Source organism: Glycine soja, chromosome 2 (genome assembly GCF_004193775.1).
Source record: "Glycine soja cultivar W05 chromosome 2, ASM419377v2, whole genome shotgun sequence".
Classification (NCBI taxonomy): Eukaryota; Viridiplantae; Streptophyta; class Magnoliopsida; order Fabales; family Fabaceae; genus Glycine; species Glycine soja.
Window position 1 is genome coordinate 18,462,905 of NC_041003.1, and position 21,817 is coordinate 18,484,721.

Sequence of the window (21,817 nt, forward strand, 5' to 3'; positions counted from 1 at the left end):
ATAAAATAATTTTATATTATTATTCAGTTACATATTATTGTTGATATGATTTTTATGATAATTATCATGAAAATCAACAACTTCACCATTTATATATGATAAATTATGATTCGATATTAATATAAAATCATTTTACATTATCAATTTTTTTTGGGCGAAACAAAGATGATATATTAAGATAAATGATATAGAGTTACCCACAAAATACAAAAAGAAATAAAGCAAGCTTTCTCGATTGGCCAAGGTTATAAAGTATTAATTACATACAATAAATAACTTTAAATCGAGGCTAAGGATAAAAGCCACCAACCAAAATGAATAAATATTGAACAGAACACAGAATAAATATTTTCAGTCCATGATATATTTTTTCTCTTCTAAAAGAAACATTTTTTTTAAGTTTTGAGTTATCATGATATTAGTATTAAAACATATTTTAATAGTTATGCATTATAGTTCATAATTAGTCTATGTTGAAACAATTGGTTGACCACCTTTACATATATTTGATAGGAGAGAAGTTTTTTTTTTATATATGTGAAACATAATTATTGAGAAAGTTGATTCCTAATCATTTTGATTTTCAAGAATTTGTAAAATAAATTTGATTAGTCTTTATATATTTCTTGAAAATTAGAGATTCATTTAAAATAAACAACTAAAATTTTTCTTGCACTCAAAAAAGTTGGACTCCTACCTTCTCATGAATTTTTCTTTTGCGAAAAAGTGAGATAAAAGAATCATAATTTCTTGACAATCTTTTTTCATTAATTACATATCAACTATGAAAATAATAATTTTTTACTTTAAGATTCTTGTTAAAAAAATTAAAACTTTCTATCTATCAAACCCTCCATTTATCTAATCATATTTTTTTTTTCTCCTACAAATTTCAAACCAGAGTCCTTGCCTAAAGCATCAGACTATAGTACCGCAAAATTAATGATATCTTGGTCATATACTTTGAAAGTAAAAATCCAAAAACTAAAATCAACCTTATTCAAAATAAAAAAAACTTTAACCAAAAATTAAAAAACCAAAAACACATCTTTCTTCTTGGGGCTACAATCTCAGCATCTCCCAGACCCGTTGATTGCACCTGTACAGTTAATCTAACGGCCTGTGATTCTTTTACTGGTAATTTGTAAAATTCTCGTTTTGTACGGTTGAGATCGTGAACCGATCTTGTAAAATTCTCCTTTGGAGTTTTGAGTCTTACCACACATTTCCACCTTCTACTTTTACTATCCAAACCTAGCAAATAGAATCGTTCCTTCTCAATCCATTGTAGCTTGAGAAGTCAACATTGTCCTTCTAAGTCTGATCAAGTTTGGTTCGAGTAAATCTCCTCTCTAGTATCTTCACCCAATTTTAATTTTAATTTCTTCTTTCACAGATTGTATTCCTTCATTTTTTTTTACCTAATTTCTTTGGTCAGGTTCTTTTGACCTCTTACATCTTTGAGTTCAATTGTCGAAGATCTGATCTTATGGGAACCATTGAAAAGAAGGGGTTGATTTGTCCCCCTGAATCACAACTTTGATTTCCTTGATTAAAAAAAGGTACCTAATGTTATTTTAAGTTTAAATAAACAAAAAATAAGATATGGCATGAATAAGAAAAAAAGTTTAAATGCTTTTTTTAGCAGGTAAAAGAGTTATTTAGTTCAGTTTTAAATTATATTTTCCTTAATATTGAAAAGTTAGGTGATATTTTGGAGTTGATAAACCAAAAGAGCTGTGCCTTTTGAACTGTTATAAATTCCTTTGGCTGGATCTGCTTCCCCCGTGGACTAAATTTTTGGCGTGTATTTTATGTGCTTGTTGGGTGATTATACTGAATAGATCAGTTGAATGTGTGGGAGTGTGTTATTATGCACAACAGAGTTTTTTTTTTGGTTCTGCAGAAAGTACCCATTGTTTTTAGTCTGCAGTGTGACCAAAGCTTATGTTTGAGCTCTAATGTTAGCCAATCTCTTTACTGTAATACGTGATATTAGGATTCGTTGCTATGGTTGAATTTGTTGTTATTGAGATCCTTGGTTACATGTCTCACAGTATCTCTCTGTCTAGCATCACAGCCTCAGGATTTATATTAAGCTAAGTATCTGTTTTGAAATTTATCTAGTATTCCATAAGAATATGAATGGGATATGCTTCCTGTGTGAAGACTGATATTAACCTTTGGTTATTGGTGATTTAAACTATGACATTAACTTGTAATGGTTATTTTGTACTTGTGTGTTGGCTGCCAAGCATTATTTTGTAATGCTTAATGATAGTGCATGTAATATATGAAGTGCTTGGTGTGTTATTGCTCTTTAAGTTGCAGAATGTGGTCCTCAGTTAAGATGCCTTATAGCTGCCAATAGGTATTTATACGCATACTTTTGCCTAAACAACATGCTAAAACCAATTGGGATATGTTGTTGCATAATTATGCAGTAACACAGGTGCGGTGCTGTATAGAGTGGCGAAATTGTGTTTGAGTTCATTGACTGATCACTCTTGTTTAACATCAAACCCCAGACCTTGAGCCACACCAATGATTTGACCAAGGGTTCTGCTACAATAATTCTCTAAACCAGTAGATCGGCTATAGAGAACTCTGTTTCTGCATAACTAGGCAACATCAATTTGTGATGTTGCATAATGAGTGCAAATCGTGACTTTATGTACCAAAGTGCCTCAATTGTGTTTTCTTGCTTATGACTAATTATTAGATTTAAAACAAAGACAAAAAAAGTTCTTACACCCAGTTGTGAGGCCTAACAGTCAACATAGCAAAATACAGAACTAATGTGCATTAGAGATGAAGATCAACCAAGCTTGAACTAAGACTAGTGTAGATACTAATTTACATGACACTCTATCTGCCATATAGTTTGCTAACCTTTATCCAATATGTTATAGGCAGAAAATCACCCAAGAAGGGATTCTCAGTGTAAAAACAAGAATACAATGCCAATTGGGGTAGTATTTGAAGTAGAGACATCATAGGATCCAAACTACGATCAATGGAATTATCCAATGTTGTCTTACCATCCCTTTGTTAGAAACAGCCCCTAGGAGTATCTTGAACTACGTTTCTACGTTAAATAGATTTGAACAAGACTGAATATAGTTTGTTGCATAATTATTAATTATGCAGTAATTTCAATATTTAGTAGTGCATAATTAAGCATTGCAAGAGTCACTCAAACCAAATTTATGAGTGAGATATGCTTTATGCGTGAAGAATGATATCAACCTTTGGTTGGTTTAGGTGACTTTTTTTTAACACAAAAAAGGTCATTTATTGAAAAACCGGAACTTAACAAGGTATGATCAAGTCTGAAAAAAAAAACAAAAACAATACATCCAGATAAGTGCCGCCTTATATCAGGTATACCAGTACCGAATCAATCATTTACCAACCCATCCACCTAAAGCTGTTACAGATTACAAGATGCACACATAAAACAACCAATATCAAGCAGAAACAATTAACCCTTCCCTTAGCACATACAAGAAAAGCATAAAGTCTTCATAAAAATAAGATCTGATATTTGTCCTTTGCACAAATCCGCTGCATTATCATTAAATCCTCCTGCACGTACTAAACCAGATGCTAATCCAAGACATACTGCCAGATTGAAAAGCCATTGTGAAAGAGGATAGATGAATCCCTTCTTTTTAGCTCGCACCACTTCCATGATTTAGTCATAGTGTAACATCCTGAAAATTACAACTCAAGGTATGTGTGTATTTAGTCTTTTTGAAGTATTTGCCTGTGATCGAATTGACCGTGGATTGTGATTTAATTAAAAATCACGATGTTAAGTTATTTCATTATGAGTGTTTTTAAATAATTCGTTTCTTTGTGACTAATTGTCTGTGGGTGTTTGCCCGTAAATTATTTTGCTTGTGATATTTTGTTGTTGATTTAGTTCTTTGTAAGAGAAGAAATATATATTTGATCATTGGAATTTATTTAATTACACAAAAAATATCTCAAGTATTAAGTTTTATAACTTTTTAATTGGTTAGATTTAATTCCTAAAGCTAGAAAATTATTTTTTTTTGTCGCTAGAAAAAAATAATTTCATAGTGCAAGGTTATATTGTGTAAAATAATTACACAGTGTAAACCCCATATGGCTCAAGTGATTATTGAAATTAAGCAAATTATAAAGCATTTGTCTTGTTTAGGAATTCTAGATCCAGACGTCTCCTTGATTGTAGAAACTAATGCCTCACACATAAGGTACAGAGGAATCCTAAAGCAAGTTTCAAAAAATTCTTCTAAAAAACAAATAGATATTATTCGAGCGTTTGACATCCAACTCAACAAAAGTATTTCACGGTTAAAAAGAAATCTTATCCATTGTTTTATGCATTACCAAATTTCAAGATGATCTATTTAGCAAACATTTTCTAGTAAGGACTGATTGTAAAGCAATACCAAGTGTTTTAAAGAATGATGTAAAAAATTTGATTTCTAAACATATTTTTGCTAGATGACAATCTATACTTTCATTTTTTGATTTTGATATTATTAATATCAAAGGGGATAAAAATGTAAATCATGCAGGTTTCGATGATGTCAAAAAGAATTTGTTTGATAAAGGGGGAGAATGTGAATCATGCATATCTTGATGATGTCGAAATGAAATCACTTGATTGTCATCATAAAAAAGGGAGAGAATGTGAATGTATGAATACATGAATTTTGATGATGCCAAAGAAGAATCAAACAAGGCCGCTTCAAAGAATAAACATTTGTTTCAAGATTAATTCAATAATGCTTCAACAAACAAAGCCTTGTTTCAAGATTCACTAAAGATCAACCCTTGCTTCAAAACAAAGGGTTTCAAAGTCATGCAAGGCTCTAGTAATCAATTACCAGGAAGTGTAATCGATTACCAGAAGGGAAGAATGAAAAAGAGCTGTTGAAAATGGTTTTGAATTTGAATTTTGAACATGTAATCGATTACCATATGTTTGTAATCGATTACCAGCAACGGAACTTTGGAAATTCAAATTTAAAAATCATAACCCTTCAAATTATAACTGTGTAATCGATTACACAAACATTGTAATTGATTACCAATGGAGAGTTTTCAGAAAATCGGCCAACAATCACATCTTTTCATTAAATTTGTGAATGACCATCAAAGGCCTATAAATAGGTGACTTGGGCACGAATTTTATCAGAGAATTTTGCTGGTCCAGAATGTCTTATCCTCTCAAAAGAAAATGAGAGAGATTTCAAGAGAACTTCATTTTCAAATATTTTCTCAAGAACTCTTGGGCAAAACACTTGCAAATCCATTAAGAGTTCATCCATGGATCTTCATTGTAATATTCTTCTCTCGAAGAGAGAATTCTTCTTCCATTCTTCTTACTCATTGAAATTGATTAAGGGACGGAAGGTCTCTTGAGTTGTAAGGATTCCTGAACACAAGGGATGGGTTGTCCCTGTGTGGTTCAGAAGTTGTAAAGGATTTTACAAAGATAGTGGAAATCTCAAGTGGGTTGCTTGAGTACTGGACGTAGGTACGGAATTTGCCGAACCAGTATAAAACTGTGTTTGCATTTTCTCTTCGCTTATCTCATTTATGTTATTGCAATCAATTTTTTCTTGCATGTTTAAAGAACATTATTAAATTGATTACTGCTGCTTTTTCTGCATTCTAAATCTATCCCTCTTAAGATTATTGAGGCCACAAGGTATAACAAGTGGTATCAGAGATGGATTCTTGTATAAAGTTTAAAAATTTCAAGAATAGATATGACCTCATCCAACTTTCTATTTCGTGAGGGAAAATCTATCAGTAGGCTCTTATGTTCAATGGTGAGGGTTATCATTATTGGAAAACTCGAATGCAGATCTTTAAAGAAGTCATAGATTTAAAGATATGGGAAACCATTAAATTTGATTCCTTTATTCCTACAATGGTAAAGAGAAATGCAACTACATAAAAAAAAACTATAGAAGAAAGAAGATGATGATGAAAGAAGAAAGAAGAAGATTCCTCCTTAGCCCCAAAATGTTGAATGCGATCAATCTGGGCACATGAGATTCAATTGTCCTGTCTTCAAAAGAAGAATGAAAAATCTGACAAGAGGAATTTCAAAGAGAAGAAAGAAAAAAAAGGATACACCACTTGGGAAGATAATGTCATAAATTCTTCAAGTGATTCAGAGAATAAAATCATAAGTCTGGGTATCTATGATGAAAGACTATGAAAACGGAGAAGAGCAAAGTCGATACATTGATAGCAATTTCTCCAAACACATGGCATGCATCAAAGTTTATTCATATTTCTCCACAATATAAATGGATATGTGATTTATGAAGACAACAAACAAATGTCACATTTCTCCTCAAGAAAAAAGTGAATCCCAAGAAATGTGGAAACGTGATTTATGGAGACAAGAAACAAAGGCCACTTGATCAACAAGCCCAACAAGTAATATCAAATGATACCAACAGGTCACTTGTCTTTGATTGATTATTTTTTATAATTCTTGTTTATGATTGTTAACTTCTGATGCTTGTTTTCTGCTTAAATTTTTTATTGTCATTGATGATTATGATTGATAGTTATGTTGATTGTCCTTGATAATTGTGTTTGATTGTGTTTTGTTGATTTTTTTTTATTGTGTGTTTGATTGATTGTGTTTGATTGTGTTTTTGATTGATGTGTTATTGTACTTGTTTTTGCTTGATCAATATTGAATGATTGGTTTAATGCCTTTTGGTATCACTTGATTCTCATACATTTTCATACATTGCAACAAGTGGTAACATTTTTTCTCCTCTCTATTTATGATTTGTTTTTGATGTTGACAAAGGGGGAGAGAAAGATAAAAGATAAAATAGTAAGGAAAAATTATCTATTCTTTATGAGACAACTTTTTTATATGTGGAAAAAAATATGAAATCTTCAATTGTCTCATATAAGCAATCATTGCAAAATCAAGGGGGAGTAAACTATATGCAAATAAATATTTTTTCTTTGTTGTTGCTCCTAACTTATAGGTGGTTGTCATCATCAAAAAGGGGGAGAAGGTAAATCATGAAGATTTTGATGATGTAAAAAAGATCAAGCCTTGGATAATGGTTGTCATCATCAAAAAGGGAGAGAATATAAATTATGCAGGTTTCGATGATGTCAAAAAGAATTTGCTTGATAAAGGGGGAGAATGTGAATCATGCATATCTTGATGATGTCGAAATAAAATCACTTGATTGTCATCATCAAAAAGGGGGAGAATGTAAATGTATGAATACATGAATTTTGAAGATGTCAAAGAAGATTTAAACAAGGTCGCTTCAAAGGATAAACATTTGCTTCAAGATTAATTCAAGAATGCTTCAATAAACAAAGCCTTGTTTCAAGATTCACTAAAGATCAACCCTTGCCTCAAAACAAAGGGTTTCAAAGTCATGCAAGGCTCTGGTAATCGATTACCAGGAAGTGTAATCGATTACCAGAAGGGAAGAATAAAAAAAGCTGTCGAAAAGGGTTTTGAATTTGAATTTTGAACATGTAATCGATTATCATATGTTTGTAATCGATTACTAGCAACGAAACTTTGAAAATTCAAATTCAAAAATCATAACCCTTTAAATTATAACTGTGTAATTGATTACACAAACATTGTAATCAATTACCAGTGGAGAGTTTTCAGAAAATCTGCCAACAGTCACATCTTTTCATTGGATTTGTGAATGACCATCGAAGGCCTATAAACCGGTGACTTGGGCACGAATTTTATGAGAGAGTTTTGCTGGTCCATAATGTCTTATCCTCTCAAAAGAAAATAAGAGAGATTCCAAGAGAACTTCATTGTCAAATGCTCTCTCAAGAACTCTTGGGTAAACACTTACAAATCCATTAAAAGTTCATCCATGGATCTTCATTGTAATATTCTTCTCTTGAAGAGAGATTTTTTCTTTCATTCTTCTTACTAATTGAAATTGATTAAGGGACCGAGGGTCTCTTGAGTTGTAAGGATTCCTGAACACAAGGGATGAGTTGTCCCTGTGTGGTTCCGAAGTTGTAAAGGATTTTACAAAGATAGTGGAAATCTCAAGTGGGTTGCTTGAGTACTGGACGTAGGCATGAAATTTGTCGAACCAGTATAAAACTATGTTTGCATTCTCTCTTTCCTTATCTCATTTATGTTATTGCAATCAATTTTGCCTTGCATGTTTAAAGAACATTATTAAATTTATTGTTGTTGCTTCTTCTACATTCTAAGCCTATCCCTCTTAAGATTATTGAGGCCACAAGGTCTAACAAAAAATTCTTTGCCAAATTTTCTAACAAGAGAATTTTTGTAGGGATCAAAATGAGTAGTAGTAAAGTAATGTTAAGAGATCAATATGTCCCTTCACTAAGTGGTAACCTCTCAATATCATTACGACCAGTAAAACCTTCAACACTGATTCCTCCTTCAAGCTCAACACTTTCCTGAAAGCCACCTACTATGGCTCAAGTTGTTCAACAAGCTCCTATTAAAATTGACAGAAAATCGACAGCTTCACAAAATCCTCTAATCATGTATTACAACAAATTTATTCCTTTCCAATATCATAACTCTTCAGTTAAGCCTTCTGACCTCACTAGAAGCCAACCCTCTTCATCTTATTCGGAACAAAACTGCCAAGAAAAACTAGAGCTTATGCTGATAATAATAACTGAAAAAGAATGGTCCAGGTTTCACCCTAGAGAAATAGCTCAAAGGGCACTTCCCCCTCAATACCATTACATCCCTCATGAACGAGCAAAAACAATAAAATTTTGATTTTAACCTAATTGATACAGTTTCAATAGAAATACACATCATCATGATGATCCAATGTGTCCGTGTATCGTGTTTTCAAAAGCAAAGCTTCTTAAATACTCTCAATTCAAGATCGGAATCAAGAACTCTATGAATCCAAGACCTTTTCAAGACAATTTTCTCCAAAATCATATAATTATTATGATTATATTGATGTTTGGTACAATACTTTTTACCTTTGGCCTTTTCAACATTCGCGGTTCTTCTAGTTCAAAAAGGGAATGCCCCTAAAGTTTCCAAAAAGGTTCATCAAGTGGTTCAACGATATTGGACCCAGTGTTAATTTATTCTTGCAACAAGTTAAAGACAATTATCAATATTTTAATGAAAAAACCACCTTTGTTCAAGGATATAGGTTTATATCATTTGTAGCCAGCCAATGCATAACTTGGATCATGTCCTACAATTATGATATGATTCAAGACTCAATAAAACTCTTTGGTGAGACAGACACTCAATATCTAGCTAGATCAATACGAGTTAAATGGTGGAACAAATTTGATATCTCGTTGGATAGGAAAGAAAAAATTGATGAATGGGTAAAAATGTCCCAACAAAAGGTCTGAGATAAAAGTTCAAACCAATAAAGAATAATCATTTTTAGCAAGAAAACAAAAGATAATGGCAACCTTGGCCTCCACAACCTTTGAAGAAAAATGGCAAGAAAGATTAAAAGAGGTGAGTTCAACACCATCGATGGACCTTAAGTACGAGGCCTCATCGAGCCCCGAAAATGTTTCGCAAGACAATGAAGATGACTGTTACGGAATGCACACCTAAGCAAAAATTACATGGCACCACAAGACCCAAAATGGTACCACTGAAGGATACACATTTTCAAATTTTAAAATCTGAATACCAAGAGCATTCAGCCTTGCATAAAGCCAAAAACTTCTCTCATGCATAGATTTTGTTGTCAACATACAACCAAGAGTCTCTATTCCTTCATCATTGTCAGACCCTAATTTCGTTCGAGGACGATCACTTGCTAACGTTTTGATTCTTGCTAGCCGAATTGAGCTGTTTGACACCAATTGTCACGTAATCCAAAAGTTTTTTCGATGTTTCAGAAAAGAATAAGGAAAATACCTAAAATGGAGGGGAAAAGGTTATTTGGGAGTTTTTTTTCTGACCCCTGGCTCGTCCAGGCTAGCCTCTGGCTTGCTTGGACCCCCAAAAGACTTAGGGGTGAAGTATTAGCTCGCTTGGGCGAGCAAGGTTACTTCAGGTTGAAGCAATAACTCGCCTAGGCGAGCTGCTGATCAACCAAGTCCCCTCATTTCCTATAAATAAGCGTGAGGGGGCTGAAGGAAGGGGTTCAACCTTCATATATTGAAAGCATTTAGTGAAATTAAGGAGAAGAAGGAGAAAGAAGAAAAACGAGGTCGGGGTGCTTCTGAATCGCAATCGTGACCAATTCCTACATTGTTCTTCGTTTGTTCTATGTTTATCAATCAGTTAGTATTTATTTTAAGGTTTTGAATTCGCTCTATGCACCCTTAGGGGTCCTCTTTGTTGCTTTGCACATCTTCATCTCATTCTTATACCATCAGTGATCTCATTTCTTTATGTAAAGCGAATTTCAACCGATTGTTTGTGTCGTAATCCCATTTTATCATTGTAAAATCAAGTTTCAACCGATCATTTGTGTCATAATCTCATTTTATCATTGTAAAATAAAGTTTCAATCGATCATTTACTTCATAAGTCGTCTTTTAATGAGATTGAAAGTAAATAAGTGAAATCGAAGTTACAATCAACATGTAACCGAGCTTTTATCCACGAAAGTCACTTGAATCCGTTCAAGGTCCAATGCCTTAACGGTCTCTTTTACTTTTATTGGTTAAAATGAACCTTTCAAAAGTTTAAAATCAGCTCTACGGATAACTTTCTTGATTTTAAAGAACTATGTAGGTCTGAGTTTCTCATCGCACTTGAGGATACGTAGGAGCAAGGACAATGCTCTTGTCGACCCCGAAAAGTAAAAAAAACATAAGAAAGGAACAATAAATAAATATTGAAGTCATGATTTTGCACACTTGATTAAAGGCTTCTGTCCCTTGTGATGGACGCATAGGGTGCTAATACTTTCCCCGCACGTAAACAACTCCCGAACCCTTATTCTCAAAATTTGCAGACCCCTTTTTGGTTTTTCTAACGTTTTTCTCGAATAAACGTTGGTGGCAACTCCCACGCGTTTTCCTTTCTTGGAAGACGCATCATTGAGTCTTGTCTCGCCCTCCCGTCGAAGGGTAGGTTGCGACTTGGCGACTCCATTGGGGATTTTTTTAGAGAGTTAAGCCATTTAATCTGTGTGCAATATTTATCATGATTTTCTCTTTGTTTTTTTTTTCCTCTCTTTCTTTCATGTTCTTGTGTTCATATAACTCTTTCGATGCTTTTGTATTTGGTGTGGCTGTTTACTTATTACATGCATGTTTATAAATATTTGTTTATGCACACATGGCATGTACACCTTTGCACACACGGTGAGTTATTAGGGCCTTATACCCGGATCCATGGAAACATAGGAAGTGGAGGTTGATCTGTGGTCATGTTGAGTCTTCGATTGCTTGATGACAGTGAAGCCTTATCTAGAGTTTTTCTCTTTGATGATACGTTGTCGCTAGTAGTCCTTACCATCACAATGTTTGATATCAAAGAGGATGATATCTCTAGAGACCTGTGAAAGATGTGTGCCACCACCTTTCAGAGTTATCACTAAGTAGCGAACCTTTAGTCCCTCCCATTAGGTTCCTAAAATAGGGGCACAGAACAAACACACTATGTTTTGTTTCCTTGATATAGCCATGCATATCTTTATGATGTCATGATTGTGTGCGTCTTTACTATGTTTGCCATGTTGTTATGTCAATTTGGTATTAATTTATTGCATTGTCATGTTTCTATTTGTGCTACCAACCAGGTTCTCTCACGCATGCATACTCGTGCCGTGTCAGCACTCATGCATTACGTTTGTCACGAAGCTAGAAGGTTCGCATCACCTTCTTAATTGTCATGCATTGGGCACGATGGTGATGTTTGCAGACAAATCATGATACTTGATGCATTGCGGGTAAGAAGGGACGCTCTTTCGAATTCTTGTGTCCATAGATAAACCCGTATTGTCATGCATAGCATAAACATTCCCTCATGCATTCATCATATCTCTTTTATGATAGGGTGTTGAAGTATTCATCAATAGAGTTTTCATTTTAGCAAACATGGGGTCGAACTAAGCGCCCTCTTTTAAGAAAAGGTTCTATCTTGTCAAAGCCAAGAGCCTAAAGGTAGCCAGCTTGCGAGAGCTAGGGTAACGGATGGATCAAGTTCGACTCAAGCCTTTCGCAAAACATATGGGAAAATCTGGGATTTGGCTATGATAGAAGTTTCCGTTGAAGCCATTGCCTCCCTCGCTCAGTACTATGACTAGCTGCTAAGGTGCTTCACCTTTGGGGCTTTCAGTTGGTACCAACCATAGAAGAGTTTGAAGGAATCTTGGGATGCTCGTTAGGAGGAAGGAAGTTGTGTCTGTTTTCTAGGTTATACCCCTCCATGGCAAGAGTAGCAAAAGTGGTCAAGATCCTAGCACAAGAGTTAGACCGTGTGAAACAAAATAGAAATGGGGTGGTTGGGATACCAAGGAAGCGCTTGGAAGAGAAAACAAAAGCTTTGGCAGATCAAGGAGAGTGGAGTTCATTCATTGATATTTTAGTATTGTTGGTGTTTGAGATCGTCCTTTTTCCAAATGTGGACAGGCTAGTGGATCTAGCGGCGATCGATGCTTTTCTTGCTTACAACTATAGTAAGGAAAGTCCGGTCGTTTCTGTTTTGGCCGATGCCTATGATACATTCGACCGGAGATGTGAGAAGAGCAACCCGAGAATTGTTTGTTGCACACCCGCTCTTTATGTATGGCTGGTCTCTCACTTTTTTTGTCATGAAAGTAGACCCGTCTGTCCCCTACAAGGTCATCACATGTGTGCCGAGAAAGGGAAAACAAATTGGGAAGAACTCTTGGCAGGTATGGTAGGGGCATCCGTTAATTGGTTCCCCCGATGGAAGGAAGGAAGGGTCGGGGTTTTGTGCTCATGTGAAGGGTTCCCAAATGTCCCCTTGATGGGAACAAGGGGTTGTATTAATTATAATCCCATACTGGCCATAAGACAACTAGGCTACCCTATGAGAGGGGCGCCATCGAAAGAGATTATCACGCCTTTCATCGCACGAGGTTTCAGTGAAGGCGATGCAAAAATGCTTTAGAGAGTTTGAAAATTGTGGAATGTGGTGGAAAGAAAAGATAAGGAGCTTAGAGGAAGCAACAACGGTGTTATCAGCGGCTATCATAAATGGTTGAAGGATCGGACGCAAGGGATAACTTGGCTCCCGAAGCTAAAGATTTCAAGTGGGGAAGAAGCTGAAGTCCTTGAGGAGAGCGAAGAAGTGCAAGCCTTGAAAGCGAAACTTGAAAGGACGCGAGTGGTCAAGGAAAAGTTCAAGATGACGACCATCAGGGTCAGGAAAGAGTGTGACGAGCTGAGGGACGTCAACATGACCATGATCGAAGCATTGGAGCGAGAAATGAAGAGGGTTCGAAAAGAAGAATGGGCCAAAACAAGTTCCGAGGGGCTTTATGGGGCAGCAACAACGAACTCAAGCTTCGAAGGACCGAAAGAGACAAGTCGAGGGTGGAAAGTATGATATTAGAGGACAAGTTGAAGGCTTGTCAAAGGTTGAAGAGGAGCTTGACCAAACAATTGAGTAGGACAGAAGAGAATATGTGGACAATCATTAACCAGTATAAAGAGAAGCTAAACCTAGCTGCTAGCCATGAGCAAAGGCTAGAGGACGAGCATGCAAAAGTATTGGCTCTGCACGTGGAAAGGGAAGCAAGAGAGAGAGTGATAAATTCATTGCACGGGGAAGCTATGAAATGGTGATGCAATCCTACCCCCCAAGGGCATTGGATAGAAGACTCCAAGAAGATTGGGCCAAAGATGCAAGAGAAGGCCCTAGGGTTCTCATGAGCCTTAGGGTAGATTTCGGGCCTATGAACTAAATATGAACCCACTTATCTTTGTACATATTAGACTAGGATGTCATTATATTTGATCCTTGTATTTAGGGCTACATATTGTAGGTAGGGTACCCTAGAAATATAGGATTTTTCAGCCCTTGTATTTTAGGGCACCTAGACTAGTTTTTGTATTAGGGGTTGTTTTGTAATTTCACATGCACTAAGTGAATATTTGATGTGTGTGATTGGAAATAAATTTAATTGAATTGGTAGAAGCTCAATCCAATTAAATTTTAGAGGGGGAGGTGAGCATTTGCTTACTACACCCCATTGCCACATCATATAGTCACACTTTATGCATGTCCTTCATGCTTTACATGTCTCATGACACCTAAGCACACTTAGTGGAGAATCTTGGAATTGATCTTGGATTAGTGGGCTGAACCATAACTAAAATTCACTAATCATAATTAGTGAAATTTTGGCTCCAAAGTTTGGCTCCACAAATTCAATTTCAAATTCAAGTGAAATTTGAATTGAAATTCAAATTTTCCTCCAATTTTGTGTGACACTTAGGCTATAAATAGAGGTCATGTGTGTGCATTTTTTTGAACTTTGATCATTTGAATATTAACTTCAGATTTCAGAGCTCTTTTAGAGCACAAAATTTCGTGCTCTTCTCTCCCTCTCCCTTCATTCATCTCCTTCTTCCTCCAAGCTCTTATCCATGGCCTCATATGATGGTGAGCTTCTTCTAGACTCATCTTCTCCTTGAAGTGGTGTCTACTTTCTCTCTTCCTTCTCCATTCCGCTGTCATTTATCTTCCAAGAAGCAAAGGAATCCATTGATGAAGAAGATCTTAGGCCTACAAGCTCCAATGGAGCTTACATCAAATGGATGGATAGGTTCGCTCTCACTTTGAATGGGAGTCAAGAGCTTCCAAGGATGTTAGCTAGAGCAAAGGCAATGGTGGACGTATACTCAGCTCCCAAGGAAGTTCATGGGCTTTTCGATTATTGTCAGCACATGATTGAGTTGATGTCCCACATAATTAGGAACCGTTGAGGCGTTTGTATTTATGCTTTGACTTTGACAAGATAAACAATAGTCTCTTAATGAAAATGAGATTTGATTCAACCCTATGTCTTTGCTGAAATTTTTGTGTGGGTTCAATACTTCGACAACTTATCATTGTCATGCATTCATGTTTAGTTCATTGTCGCATTATTCATTGCATTTTGTTCTTTTAGCAGTCATAGTCAAAGTAAACACAATAACCAAAAAGAACGAATGCGCTTTATGACATCCCTATCAAACCCGTGCCAAAACTAAAATCATGAGTGAGTAAGAAGAAGTGCAAGAGCAAATGAAGGCCAACATGGAGGCCACGAGGATCAAATGACCTCCATGATGGAGGCCATGTTAAGTATGAGACAGATGATGGAGAGCAATGCGGCCGCAGTTGCCGCCACTAGCGCCGCCGCTGAGGCGGATCTGACTCATCCATCCACCATAAACCAAACAAGCCAACCAGTTCCGGACATGGTAGGTCAGGGAGGAGAGGCGTTAGGCAACACGGGCGGTCCCCATGTGATGCAAAATAGGAATTCTTTCCCACCATACGGCTTACCCCCCCAACTATACACCACCCAATGCAGTGCACATGCCCAATGAGAACGCCAACCACTCTGTTCCCATTCCCCTTGAAGGCCAGCAACCCTAGTTGGGGCATGCACCCTTTGCTCAGTCTGTGTGTAGCCCCGGGATCATGCTCTGGGTGACTTTGAACCATACCCTACATATGCCGCCGAGGGACCAATGTTTAGTGGTATGCCTCAGTCCAATGCCGCGAGAGCTCCTCAACACCGCCCGCTGCAACCTCTGTACTTCTCGGTGGGGAGACTGCCTTCGTCCATGGAGGAAAGAGAGAAGTTGGATCTCATAGAGGAGAGGCTGAGGGTCATCGAAGGGATCGATGATTATTTGTTTGCCGACATGGTGGAGTTGTGCCTAGTGCCTGACGTCGTCATCCCTCCGAAGTTCAAGGTGCCGAATTTCGATAAGTACAAGGGGACTACTTGCCCCATGAACCACTGAAAAATGTATTGTTGAAAGATGGGGCATACTCAAGAGATGAGAAGCTCTTAATGCACTTTTTCCAAGAGAGTTTGGCCGGGACGACAGTCACCTAGTACACTAACTTGGAAGCTTCTCGGATCCGTTCTTGGAAAGACTTGATGGCTGCTTTCATCAGGCAGTATCAATACAACACCGACATGGCTCCTGATAGAACCCAATTGCAAAATATCAGCAAGAAGGAGCATGAGTCTTTTAAAGAGTATTCCTAGCAGTGGAGGGACCTAGCAGCCCAAGTAGCACCCCCCATGATAGAGAGAGAAATGATAACCATGATAGTAGACACACTGCCAGTGTTCTACTATGAAAATATGGTGGGTTATATGCCCTCTAGTTTCGTAGATTTGGTGTTTGCAGGCGAGAGGATTGAGGTAGGCTTGAGAAGGGGAAAGTTCGATTATGTCGCTTCCACAAGCACAAGCAATAGGAGGTTCGGAGCGGGTGGAGCCAAGAAGAAGGAGGGAGACACCCATGCTGTAACTTCAGCTCCCACATGGCCTAAATCCCAACAAACCCCTCACAACCCTACTTACCAATATTCCCCGCACCAACCAAGTTATTTGGCCAACGTCGGAAACCCTCCCAATTCGGCGCCCATCCAACAAAGATTGGCCACTCAACCACAAAGGCCTCCCCCACAAAGCTCATTTCCTGCACAATCTCGTCCCGCCGACAACACCAATCCCATCACAAGTACCAATTCAGGAAGGAGTTTTCCAATAAAGAAGCCTATAGAATTCACTTTGATACCAATGTCATATGCTGACCTGCTACCATCCTTGATCACCAACCAGATGGCTGTAGTGAACCCCAGAAAGATCTACCAGTCTCCCTTCCCTCGATGGTACAACCCCAATGCAACCTGTGCCTATCACGGGGGTGTCTCGAGGCATTCAATAGAGCAATGTGTGGCCTTCAAACACAAGGTACAAAGTTTGATTGATGCGGGGTGGCTGACATTTCAAGAGGACAACCCGAATGTAAGGACTAATCCCCTCGTCAGTCATGGAGGCTTGGCGGTTAATGAGGTGGAAGAGTGTGGACCTCAGGGGCCAAAGCGGATGGAAGACGTGCTAACCTCTAGGAGGTTCATATTGGAAGTGCTGCGCGAAGCGGGTATGATTTGCCTCGATGGGGACAAGGGAGATTCTAGTTTAATATACCCGGGGGCATCACATGACGTGGAGATGTGCCCGATGGTGGAAGAATTGCTACAAGGGATGATGGATAAAGGCCTAACTGAAGTTTGTAGCACAAGAAAAGGGGAAGGGGATGTGTGCATGCAGTCGGTTGATAAAAGCCCGAGCAAACCCAAGCCATTGGTGATCCACTTCACTAGGGACGTTGCCACACAGAAGCCCCAAGGTTTCTAGCCCGTCTCGGTTAAGAAGCCTACGCCTTTCCCTTACAAAAGTGATAAGGCGGTGCCGTGGAAGTACACCGTACAAGGGCTCGACGGAAGGAAGGACGCGTTTGTCGTATGTGTTAAGGATAGTCTATCCTCCGCTAAGGTCACAAACATATCCGGTACGAGTGGCATGACTCGTAGCGGACAGATCTTCACAACACCCGAACTCCCGGTGCGATCCAAAGACCCAAAGGGGAAAGCAAAGGTGGGCATGGAAGAGAGTGATAAGGCGGGCCTGATTCCGAATGACGAGGTCCCGGTTGAAAGGTTTGCCAAGGAAGTGGACGACTTCAGCAAAAAAGGAATATCCACTGAAGAAGCATCCGAGTTCTTGAGAATCATCTAACATAGCGAGTTCAAGGTAATTGAACAACTAAATAAAACCCCAGTTAGGATCTCCCTGTTGGAATTGCTTATGAACTCTAAGCCTCATCGGGCTCTATTGATCAAGATTTTGAACGAAGCCCACGTAGAACAAGACATATTCGTGGAGGGTTTCGGGGGCATAATCAACAACATTACGACCAACAACTACCTCAAATTCGTCGATGAAGGGATACCCATCGAGGGTCGGGGACACAACATAGCCTTGCATGTATTTGTCAAATGTTTGGGCCACATAGTGGCCAAAGTGCTTATTGACAATGGCTCTTCCCTCAATGTCATGCCCAAGGCTACTTTGGACAAGCTGCCTTTTAATGCATCACACCTAAGACCAAGGTCCATGGTAGTGTGGGCTTTGGATGACAGCCGCTGGGACGTAAGGGGGGAGATCGATCTCCCGATTCAAATTGAATCCCACGTGTGCCAAATTACCTTCCAAGTAATGGACATAAATCCTGCCTACAGCTGCTTATTAGGCCACCCTTGGATTCATTCGGTTGGGGTGGTCCCTTCAACACTACACCAGAAGTTGAAATTTGCGGTGGAGGGACAATTGATTATAGTTTCGGGAGAAGACATACTCGTGAGTTGTCCTTCTTCTACGCCTTATGTGGAGGTTGCAGAGGAGTCCTTGGAAACGTCCTTTCAGGCATTGGAAGTTGTGAGCAATGCTTATGTGGAGTCTTTCCCGGTATAGCCACGCTCATCTGGTGCCGCGTTGATGGAAGCTCGGGTGATGTTGGGGCATGGATATGAGCCCGGAATGGGTTTGAGCCAGAATGGGAATGGTGTGGCAAGTCTAGTAGAGTTCGCAGAGAACTGCGGGAGGTTCGGATTGGGATACGAGCCTACGCGTGCCAACATGAGAAGAATTGCCCTAGAGGGGAGGGAGAGAAGCATGGGTCAGCTTCAAGGGCTGCAAGTGAAAGGAGTCCCCTTGTGTCACATCGATGAAAACTTTGTCAGCGCGGGGTGGATGTATGAGGGACGGGTTGCCGTGATACACGAAGAAACCCTTCAAGAGCAACCAAATTGGGTGCGACCGTGTCCTCCAAAGTTTGAATTGGGGAACTGGCAAATCGTCAAACGTGGGATTTCCATGGCAAACTCAATGTAATTCGTTAGTTCTAACCCTATTGTTGGGCCTAGGCATTAGGGTTTGCTCCCTATTTGGGCATGTCTTTTGTTACCATGAAATTATAAATACACAATCCTTCTTCATTTGATCTTTCACTTTCGTCTATTTTCATTCTTCTGCATATTTACTTTTGTTGCAATTGAATGATACAGATCCAACAATGAGTCCTTTGAAAGTAGTGATACCGAGGACCCAGATGTTGATTTTGAGCAATTAATAAATCAAGCTGAGGAAGGGGAAGATGAGGATTGGAGGCTTCCTCCAGAGTTGAGAAGAATGGTCGACCAGGAAGACAAGGAAGTGAAGCCACACTAAGAAGAAACAGAGATTGTAAACTTAGGTGTTGGCAAAGAGAGAAAAGAGGTCAAGGTTGGCACGAGCATGTCCACGAATGTTCGAGATGAATTGGTAGCTCTGCTGCGAGACTACCAAGACATCTTCGCTTGGTCCTAACAAGATATGTCCGGCTTGAGTCTCGACATTGTACAACATAAATTACCTCTAAATCCCGAGTGTTCCACAGTAAAGTAAAAGCTGAGGAGGATGAAGCCCGAGATGTCCCTGAAGATAAAAGAAAAGGTGAAAAAGCAATTTGACGCTGGCTTCTTGGTTGTTGCTTGATACCCAGAATGGGTCGCTAATATCATACCAGTCCCTAAAAAGGCTGGGAAGGTGCGAATGTGCGTGGACTATCAGGATCTAAATCGAGCCAGTCCCAAGGATAACTTTCCTTTGCCGCACATCGATATCCTCGTAGATAACACGACCAATTTTGCCCTGTTTTCCTTCATGGATGGGTTCTTGGGCTATAATCAAATAAAGATGGCACCAGAGGACATGGAGAAGATGACCTTCATCACCCTGTGGGAAACTTTCTGCTACAAAGTGATGTCCTTTAGGCTCAAGAATGCTGGGGCAACTTACCAACGGGCTATGGTAGCGTTATTCCACGGCATGATGCACTAAGAGATTGAGGTCTACGTGGATGACATGATTGCCAAGTCAAAGACCGAGGAGGAATACCTTGTCAACTTACGAAATTTGTTCAAGAGGCTGTGTAAGTATCGATTAAGGTTGAATCCCACAAAGTGCACTTTCAGGGTCAAGTCGGGAAAGTTGCTCGATCTTATCGTGAGCCAAAAAGGGATAGAGGTAGACCCAGACACAGTGAAGGCCATCCTCGAAATGCCCAAGCCACGCATCGAGAAGCAGGTCTGAGGTTTCCTAGGACGATTGAACTACATAGCGAGGTTCATATCACAACTGACCGCCACTTGTGAGCCTCTCTTCAAGCTATTGCATAAGAACCAGTCTGTCCAATGGGACGACTGTGAGATCCTGGAAATTTCTACCCGAAATTTTTGTAAACGGTGCATTTTGAATGGCTATATATATAAGTATTATTCAGTGTACGTATATATGTATATTCCTGGTAGAAGTAGGTATTTTGGGGGGAAAGATACGCGGGTTAGGCTAATTAACGAAGAGAAATCCATAACTGGATGGTTATGGGTTAACTCTCAATTAATTAGTCTAAAAATTATCGTTTTGCGTGCAACTTAAAATTTAACAAAATCAACCTCTGAACCACGCTCGGGGTTTCATTCTGAGCGTTTTGATATATATATTGCCTACTTTCGAAAACTGGCCCCGAAGGACACAGAGGAACGCGAGGAACGGGAACCAAAGAAATGGCACACAAACCGAGGCAGGATTTTGGCATTTCAAAAGGTCAGATTTTTCTCTTCATGTGGCTGAGCATGAGTCACATCAAGAGAAAAGTGGGCCTTTTGCTCCACTCAAATGGAGACATGTGGCATAACTTAAAATAAAATAATAGAAAAGAGAAAAAACCTTTTTAAACCAAAAAGCAACTCTCTCTCTCCTCACTCAGCCCCAACATTTCAGAAGCTCTCTCCCTCTCTCTCACGTAGCTTTCTTCTCCCCTCTCATCCTCCATTGAAGCTCCAACAAAGCTCCAACCTTTGGTGCCCATTTCTGCTCCAAATCGCGAAAGGAAGACATTTTCGGAGTCGTGCAGCGCATCTGTACGTGTGGGACCTCAAAATTTCAGGTTTGGGTAGACTTCTTTCTCACTTGATTTTCGTGGGTATTGGGTTTTGGGAGATATGATGGGTAGTTTTACTAGGTTTCTGCTTCATGATAGTTATTTGTGAAGAAATTTGTTGAAAGCATGTTGAACTTGCCATGTTTGGATGAGTTAAGCTTACCCATTCAGTTTTAGGGTTTTTATGATGATGCTTGTGATGTTTATGTGCTGAAATTGCTTATGGAAAACTGTTAGAGATGAAGGGTAGAGTTAACCTAGGGTTAGAAAGTGAGGATATGGTGTTATGAGTGAAAAAAGAGTGAGTTTTTGAGAGTTGGAAGGCCAAATCTGGATTTAGTGGTATTTGGAGGTTAAAGTGAGTTAATCCTAGCTTGAAATGTCATTTAGGACTTATGAGAAAGTTTGGGCTGTGCTAGAGAGAAAGACAAATGACCAAAGTGAACAAAGAGCCATTTCTAGGGTAAAATTGGGTGTTGAGGAGTCAAATTTTGATTCGGTGGAATTTTAGGTGTAAATCCAATTTGAGCACGTTTAAATTGATGTTATAGACTTGTGTGAGGTGAGAGTTTGCTCCAAATTTACTTCATTCTCAATTTCACTTCTCGAACCTTGAAAATCCATTAAATTGAGGGGTTTTGGATACCTAGATTTTGTGTTGCTTTGGTCTGAAGCTTGTCCTTGTTTTAGACATGATTGGTACATGATTTGGGACTTGTAGGATTCAATTTGGGCAAAATTGGATGAGGGAAAGAGTGGTTTTCGAAATCTGCACTTTATGCAGAATTTTGTTGTTGAAATGTGCAGCAGAATTTTGTATAAGTGCAGA

The 21,817-nt window shown here is 38.6% G+C and overlaps 1 protein-coding gene across 3 annotated transcripts in view; it reads left to right on the forward strand.

Moving 5' to 3' along the window:
* Positions 1–1,211: 1,211 nt before the first annotated feature.
* Positions 1,212–21,817, forward strand: part of LOC114391212 — a 36,972-nt gene continuing 16,366 nt past the window's right edge. Inside the window, exons 1-3 of one of the 3 annotated variants that reach the window (XR_003662076.1) lie at positions 1,212–1,339; positions 1,439–1,562; positions 7,026–7,076. The gene's annotated coding sequence lies outside the window, so the exon portion shown is untranslated. The other 2 variants (XM_028352254.1, XM_028352263.1) reach the window with 2 other exon arrangements.